At 40.3% G+C, this 8,370-nt stretch overlaps 2 long non-coding RNA genes across 2 annotated transcripts; both read right to left on the bottom strand.

The window, feature by feature from the left end:
- Positions 1-4,068: 4,068 nt before the first annotated feature.
- LOC116408349 lies at positions 4,069-5,419 on the bottom strand. The gene is made up of 3 exons (XR_004220890.1): positions 5,082-5,419; positions 4,453-4,533; positions 4,069-4,263 (listed from the first exon to the last, which is right to left on the bottom strand). It is a non-coding gene; the product is annotated as an uncharacterized LOC116408349 (long non-coding RNA).
- A 1,181-nt stretch (positions 5,420-6,600) lies between these two features.
- LOC116408350 lies at positions 6,601-7,960 on the bottom strand. Its single transcript, XR_004220891.1, has 4 exons — positions 7,896-7,960; positions 7,564-7,627; positions 7,391-7,482; positions 6,601-6,669 (listed from the first exon to the last, which is right to left on the bottom strand). It is a non-coding gene; the product is annotated as an uncharacterized LOC116408350 (long non-coding RNA).
- Positions 7,961-8,370: the final 410 nt, after the last annotated feature.

Here is an 8,370-nt window from a genome sequence, read left to right on the forward strand (position 1 = left end):
ATTGCAAAATTTGTGCCTATGCTGACGATCCGCTCTTTATTCTTACTCAACCTACCACCACGTTACCCAGCCATACGAGAAATAGACCGTTATAGCCTACTAAGGGGTTTTAAAATAAATTACAAATGAAGTGCACCCAACATTAGCCTCCCTCACCCTACTGTGCTAGCCTTAAAAGACAAATTTCTTTCCCCCTGGACTGTAAATAAACTTACCTAGGTATTCTATTGACGGCCAGTTATAAGGACTGGACTTCTACCAATTACCATGCTATCATTAAGGAAATTAGAACCAATATTAATGTTTGGACTAAAATGCCCTTATCATGGTTTGGCAGAGTCAATACTCTCAAAATGAATATTTTGCCAAGGCTAATTTATCTTTCAAACTATCCCACTAAATCCACCTCCAGACGTCTTCCCCATGCTGAACAACTGGCAAGTTTGTATGGAACAATGAACAGTCACGCATCAAACCATTCTCCGCCGCTCCAAAACAGAAGGTGGTCTGGGGTTACCAACACACGGGACTCACTAAAGTATAAATCCAAGCTAATGACAGAACCCTCACTACTGACTCCCCTAACTAACAATCTTGCTTTCCTGCCTGGACTACAAAAAGGCTATTTTACTAACTGGCAACAGGGTACAATACTACACATTTTTCACATCACAAGCAACCCCTCTCCTCTCCAAGCCTACCACATTTTACAAAGTGGGAAAAAGCTCTAAATGAGCACTTCACAGAACAAGAACTAGAAGGAATAACACTCAAATATTTACTGGGCAAAGGAGCTGCAGAATAGTGGAAAACAATGATAAAATCATTACAGGATGGTATAACACACCAGCTAAACGAAGCAAAATTTACCCAGGAACATCAGTTGCTGGCGGTGCGGGCTGTAACCAGGCCCCCTAATACATATACCATAGCTCCAAACATTCAAAAAATTAAAAGAAGGACAAAAAGATTTGGCGCGTGCAGCGCGGCAACATTTTTGACCACGCCAACTGTTGTGCCCATGCCCCAATTACCACACCCCATTTTTTTTTTCAAAAAATACTCCTTTTATATAGTTGAAATGGTGGGATCAGATGCAAAATGTGCTATACCCTCATACTGTACTACCTAAGGAAAACACTATAGCAACTACTACATATAAAATACAAATATAGAGAGAAGGCAGTCGGTTATAACTATGTACCAGTTTGGCCCCCCATACACAGTGCCCCAAATGGCCAAATAGACAGTACCCCCCATTCACAGTGCCCCCATAGACAGTATCCCCCATACACACTGCCCCCCATAGAAAGTGCCCCCAATTTCCTCCCATAGACAGTACCCCCCATAGAAAGTGCCCCCATAGACAGTACCCCCCCATAGAAAGCATCCCCAATTGACCCCATAGACCAGGGGTGGGCAAACTACGGCCCGCGGGCCACATCCGGCCCGCCGTCTCAGGCCCCCTTAAAAGAATGACGGGCTCTGATTGGTTGCGCCCCGTGCGTGCGCACAGCGTCAGCACGCACGGGGCGCAACCATATAGAAGAATGCACTGGGGAGCCTGGGAACAGAAGGACGGGACAGAGGAAGCAGCGGGTCGCTGGGGAGGAGCTGAGAGGCCCCATAATTTTTGATGGCAGCCCCGGGCGTAATGCTGTCCCGGCCCGGTCCGGCCCGTATGTTAGTTAATGTGGCCCCTGAGCTAAAAAGTTTGCACACCCCTGCCATAGACAGTGCCCCCAATGGCCCCATAGAAAGTGCCCCCATATACAGTATCCCCCATAGAAAGCACCCCCAATTGACCCCATAGACAGTGCCCCCAATTGCCCCATAGACAGTAGCCCCCATACACAGTACCCCCATAAACAATACCCCAATAGAAAGTGCCCCCATAGACAGTACCCCCCATACACAGCGCCCCCATAGACAGTGCCCTAATTGCCCCCATAGACAGTGCCCCCATAGACACTCCTTCTTCTTCTGCGGCTCCTGCTCCTTATGCGGCTCCTTGTGTGGTGGCGACAGGCCCTCTTATAAGGTTGCGCCCCGTGGGTACGTGTGACGTCAATACGCAAGCGAGCGGATCTTAACGTGTATGGCCACCTTTAGAGCGGGGAGTTTAAGTGGACTTGGATGTACAGAAGCTGATGATACTCAGGGTGGGGAAATAATAAGAGCTGACGTGTACACTAGACTTGGTAGGGTTCTTAATGCTTTTGAATATTGATGAGCGAATCTGTCCCGCTTCGCTTCATGGAAAATTTTGCAAATCTTTCGCAAAACGTCGAAAATGTTACGCGTCAAAAAAAATTTGTCACCTGCGTCTATTCTTTTGATGTGCGACTATTTATTTTGACGCGTGACTATTCTTTTGACACCCGCAACTATTTATTTTGACCTGAAACTATTACTTTGACGCCTGCGACTTTTTATTTTGATGCGAGACTATTCTTTTGAATAGAGACGTGTGGCGAATTTTTCTGCAGCAAATTTTTTCATCCGTTTCGCAAAACAATCTGCCAATGGCGAAATGTGGAAATTCCAAACCAGCAAATAGCAACGGCACTCAAGAGCTACATACGGGCCTTGCCCTTAAAAAATCCTTTATTGCGGAAATGCAACGTTTCGAGGCTAGGACAGCCCCTTTGTCAAGCATGTCCTAGCCTCGAAACGTTGCATTTCCGCAATAAAGGATTTTTTAAGGGCAAGGCCCGTATGTAGCTCTTGAGTGCCGTTGCTATTTGCTTGTTTGGAATCTGTGGGGAGGGTGCCGATCCCTCTCTAGCATTGTGCACCGAGCGGTGAATTTTCGTTGGAGGGCTGAGGGAGTGCGGGTTTGGATTCGTTGCTTGCACGTAGAAATGTGGAAATTCGCCATGAATCCATGCCTGGCGAAACATTTCGCCCATCACTACTTTTGAAATAGGGGAAAAAGGACGACTAATGGGGTCAGTGGGTTTTGTCTCAGGTATGTAATCCCCATACATGGGCTGTTACCCAAAAGACTAAGATTATAAAGATAGACAGAATACAGTCACTTGTAGGTGCTCTGAATGCTGTGAGATCCACTATTCCAGCTCTACTGGACAAAGCCATATTGGCCATAAACCCTGGTAACTTTGTCCAGTTAGGGCTTGATGGTGGCAACATACTCAATTCAGTTTTTTAACCGAAACACTATGGGGCACATTTACTAACCCATGAATCCGATTCCGAATTGGAAAAATTCCGATTAGAAAACGAACATTTTGCGATTTTTTCGTATATTTTGCGATTTTTTTCGTCGCCGTTACTTTTCTTTATGGAAAAATAGAATTACATTTTTTATAAATTATATGGAAAAATAGAATCAATTATATTATTTCAAATTTTTATTAGAAAAATAGAATTATTTCCAAATTATATAAAAAAATAGAATTATATTATTTTAAAAAGTTTTATAGAAAAATAGAATTACATTTTTTTACAAATTATATACAAAAATAGAATTACATTTTTTACAAATTATATAGAAAAATAGAATTAAATTTTTTTACAAATTATATAGAAAAATAGAATTAAATTTTTTACAAATTATATAGAAAAATAGAATTAAATTTTTTTACAAATTATATAGAAAAATAGAATTAAATTTTTTACAAATTATATAGAAAAATAGAATTAAATTTTTTTACAAATTATATAGAAAAATAGAATTAAATTTTTTACAAATTATATAGAAAAATAGAATTAAATTTTTTTTACAAATTTTTTTACAAAATAGTAAAAAAATAAATAAATATAAACATTTATATAAAAATATAATCATCTTCATAGAAATGAAGACATTTGGCTTTGAACGTGTCTTCTTCCTCCGAGAAGATCGGGTCATCGTTAGTCAGCTGGGGATCTCTGAATTAGGAGGGAGAGGAGAGTTAAAGAGAAAATACAACCTCCGCAGGACACCAAGATAACTCCAACAAGCTGTTTCCCAAGACCCCTTATGCTAAGTGTATAATGCACCCCCTCCCTCCCTCCCTTTGTTCCATTTTTTCTTTTTATTTTTATAAAGGCAAACTCCTTACCTGGACCCGGTTTTCAAGGCAGAAGAGCAGGACAATTCAACTTTTCTAATGCCTCTTCCAATGGGGTCCTGTGGGGTCGTGGGACACCAGCGCCCGGTAAGCGAAGGCGTACTAACTCCACTCGCTCTGGAACACTTATTTGAGGAGTGAATGGCGCCTGTATTTCTTGGCTCAGAAGGGCGTCCCAGTTAAATCCCTGTAAAACAGCAGGAATACTTTATTAGCACTATTTCGTTCTATTTATCTGTTATTTAACATATACAAATTCTATCCAATTCCAAGTGATACTGTATCTGCCCTGTGAAAGTGCGCAAGAGCTCACACAGGGAATAGAACTCGTGGATCTAAATGGCTGCCACTTAGGAGGAGTAAAATATTCACATACCCTGAATAAAGAGCTTTCCATGACTTCTTTAGCGTCTGTTTTATGTGACCCGAGGCGAAGTTTGGCATCTTTTTTCAGCAGCTGCAAAGAGAAAAATGTATCATATTGAGGAGCATAAAGCAAACTCATGTAGGCAAGCGGGTGTGCCAGAAACCGGTACCGTATAGGCAGTGTGGGAGAAAAAATTGTACAAAAAGAAATTGCTCAATGAGAAACATTTGGCATTTTTGGAGTGCGCAGTAAAAAATAAAGCCCCAAAGTTTATAAATGGAAGTGCCAATGTGAGCAAGATTACATTAACATTAGGGGGCAGTAAATGATCCCTGGACAGGGTTGGACTGGGCTACCGGGACACCGGGAAAATACCCGGTGGGCCCCAGTGATCCAGGCCCGACCCTATTGCCGCTTCATCTGACCTCCGATGTCCTCCCCTGACGCGTTTCACATGTGCGCGTTCAGGGGAGGACGTCGGACAGGGGGCCCCTGCGGGGGAAGGGGGGTTAGAGGTGAACGGCAGGGGCCCCTGTGGGGGACACGGTAGCCCCGGTGGGCCCTGCACCCCCCAGTCCGACCCTGTCCCTGGATTAAACATTCAAACAGCAGGCTGCAAAATCCCAACAGGTACTTACCCCTTGTAATGTGACCTTGACACTTAAAAGCAGATCTGGAGGAATTTTCGGCTCTGTATGTATAATTTGGGCCGTCAGGAGCTGCTTGTCTGTTTCGTCGAAAGGAAACTACAAACAGAAAAAAATATTTGGTTTAAAAGCATGAAACAAAAAAATGGCAACAATATCAGTAATGGGGTACGGTCCTGTAATGCTGCACTTTATACATGAAGCTGTAGGCTCAGTCACCATTAAACCCAACCCCAACATGATGAGCAATGTAAATGGTTAGACTTAAGTACAGGAATAGGACCCGTTATCCAGAATGCTTGGGACCAAGGGTATTCCGGATAAGGGGTCATTCTGTAATTTGGATTTCTATACCTCAAGTCTACTAAAGAATCAATAAAACATTAATTAAACCCTATGGAATTGTTTTCCATCAAATAAGGATTATTTATATTTTAGTTGGGATCAAGTACAGGTACTGTTTTATTATAATAGAGAAAAGGGAATCATTTAACCATGAAATAAACCCAATAGGGCTGTTCTGCCCCCAATAAGGGGTAATTATATCTTAGTTGGGATCAAGTACAGGTACTGTTTTATTATTATAGAGAAAAGGGAATCATTTAACCATGAAATAAACCCAATAGGGCTGTTCTGCCCCCAACAAGGGGGTAATTATATCTTAGTTGGGATCAAGTACAGGTACTGTTTTATTATTACAGAGAAAGGGAATCATTTAACCATTAAATAAACCCAATAAGGCTGTTCTGCACCAATTAGGTGTAATTATATCTTAGTTGGGATCAAGTACAGGTACTGTTTTATTATTACAGAGAAAAGGGAATTATTTAACCATGAAATAAACCCAATATGGCTGTTCTGCCCCCAATAAGGGGTAATTATATCTTAGTTGGGATCAAGTACAGGTACTGTTTTATTATTATAGAGAAAAGGGAATCATGTAACCATTAAATAAACCCAATAGGGCTGTTCTGCCCCCAATAAGGGGTAATTATATCTTAGTTGGGATCAAGTACAGGTACTGTTTTATTATTATAGAGAAAAGGGAATCATTTAACCATGAAATAAACCCAATAGGGCTGTTCTGCCCCAACAAGGGGTAATTATATCTTAGTTGGGATCAAGTACAGGTACTGTTTTATTATTACAGAGAAAAGGGAATCATTTAACCATTAAATAAACCCAATAAGGCTGTTCTGCACCAATTAGGTGTAATTATATCTTAGTTGGGATCAAGTACAGGTACTGTTTTATTATTACAGAGAAAAGGGAATTATTTAACCATTAAATAAACCCAATATGGCTGTTCTGCCCCAATAAGGGGTAATTATATCTTAGTTGGGATCAAGTACAGGTACTGTTTTATTATTATAGAGAAAAGGAATCATGTAACCATTAAATAAACCCAATAGGCTGTTCTGCCCCCAATAAGGGGTAATTATATCTTAGTTGGGATCAAGTACAGGTACTGTTTTATTATTACAGAGAAAAGGGAATTATTTAACCATGAAATAAACCGACAACAAAAGGATTCTGCTTTTGCTTTGCCATAAGAAGGATGCGCTGCTCCAGAAGAATGCTGCAAAATAAAGCCATGAAACGTTTATAGAAGAAAATGACATAGGTGGGACATCTGCACCATGAATGTAGTGAATGTAACGCCCATTTATACTAATGGCACTATAACACGTATACAAGTGCAAGCACAGAATATAGTGGCACCATCACCCACCCTGTGCCCAAATACACTAATCAGGCCCTTTGGTTGGTTCTAAGGTTTAGGGTGAAATCATTTCACTTTGACCAATGGGAGGTACTTGTTGCATATTTATAATTAGCCAATCCTACTAAATCCCTATAGTAATAATTAATTAGGGGCATAACTATCAATATCCCAACAACTTATCAATCAGTGGATTTTTTTTAATACAATTGTGGTTTTTGTCCTTGTGTATTTATAAACAATCATCAGTTCTGAAGATCAGATCCCTACTGACTCAATTGCGTCATGGCAGTCGTTAGAAAGAATGGTTTTCTATGCAAAGTGTTGTTTTTTTATGATACATCTCAACAAGTAAAAGGATAAATTGTGATTATGAAAATCACCTCAGGGTGGCAGATTTACAATTTAAGTTTAAATAAATCTGTTAAAAATAAGCCAATGGCACTTTATGAGAGAATGTTATATCAATAATGGAATCTGTATATCTTCTGGAACAGATATAAAACATCTGCCTGTAGGAATGTTCCAGACTATACACACAAATACTTATTGTTTGCGGTTTCCCCATTTAACTGACCTTCTATATTTAAATATAGTTTTGACTGCAGCCTTTGGTTGAGTCTTGATGGCTACAATTCTCCTGGTTTCTCTGTGTTGTGCCCGATATACCTGAAATAAGAGAGAGACCCCCATTATTATGCCTTTGTTCCAATAACCCCCCACCCCATATCTAGGGGGCCAGTAACTCACCTGGCCAAAAGCACCAGCACCCAGTTCACATTGTAGTTTGAAATCAGCCATAGTTGTCTGATTCCTGAGAGAAAAACAAGAATGAAATATAATCTCAGTTACTTTATGGTTGACCTGTGTGTGTCAGGCAAACCAGAAGATAGAAAGATAGAACAAATCTTTATTACATCTTAGATACAGGCCCGCATCTATTTTCTTAATGCATGTGCCCCTGACGAAGGCCCCTCCCTGTGAGGATGAAACGCGTTGGGTTTTTGTATCTAAGATGTAGTAAAGGCTTTTTTATTTTACCATAACAACCTCAGTATCAAAATAGAAACCCAATATCCTACCTTGCGTCCACCTTTACGTGGTTTAGTGCCCTATCAATCTCTCTGATTATTTCACAGTAACAATTCTAGCCTAGAGAAGGAGATGAAACACCATTAATTCAGTCTCACTTGGGCTAATGATACCATACAGTGTAGTCTAATCTTACGTATATCTCTATAAAGGATATTATGTGCCATAATCATTCTTATAGTATATTATTTTACTGCATTTATACACAATACCCTATAAACCCAAATCTAACAAAATCTCACCAGTTCCAGCTTAGAAGGAGATAAACTCTTATCAGAGAAGTAATCACTTGCATCAGTATATTTGGAACTTGGAGCAGTGAACTCGGAATGCGGATCAGTATAGTGATCACTTGCACTAGCATAATGAGAACTTGGATCAGTGTAGTAATTCAGTGGTTCCACACAGCTTAAATATAAGCTCGCAGATTTCTCATCCTTTGCGGGAACATTCTGAGCAATATCC

The sequence above is a fragment of the Xenopus tropicalis genome, chromosome 1 (assembly GCF_000004195.4).
Source record: "Xenopus tropicalis strain Nigerian chromosome 1, UCB_Xtro_10.0, whole genome shotgun sequence".
NCBI lineage: Eukaryota > Metazoa > Chordata > Amphibia > Anura > Pipidae > Xenopus > Xenopus tropicalis.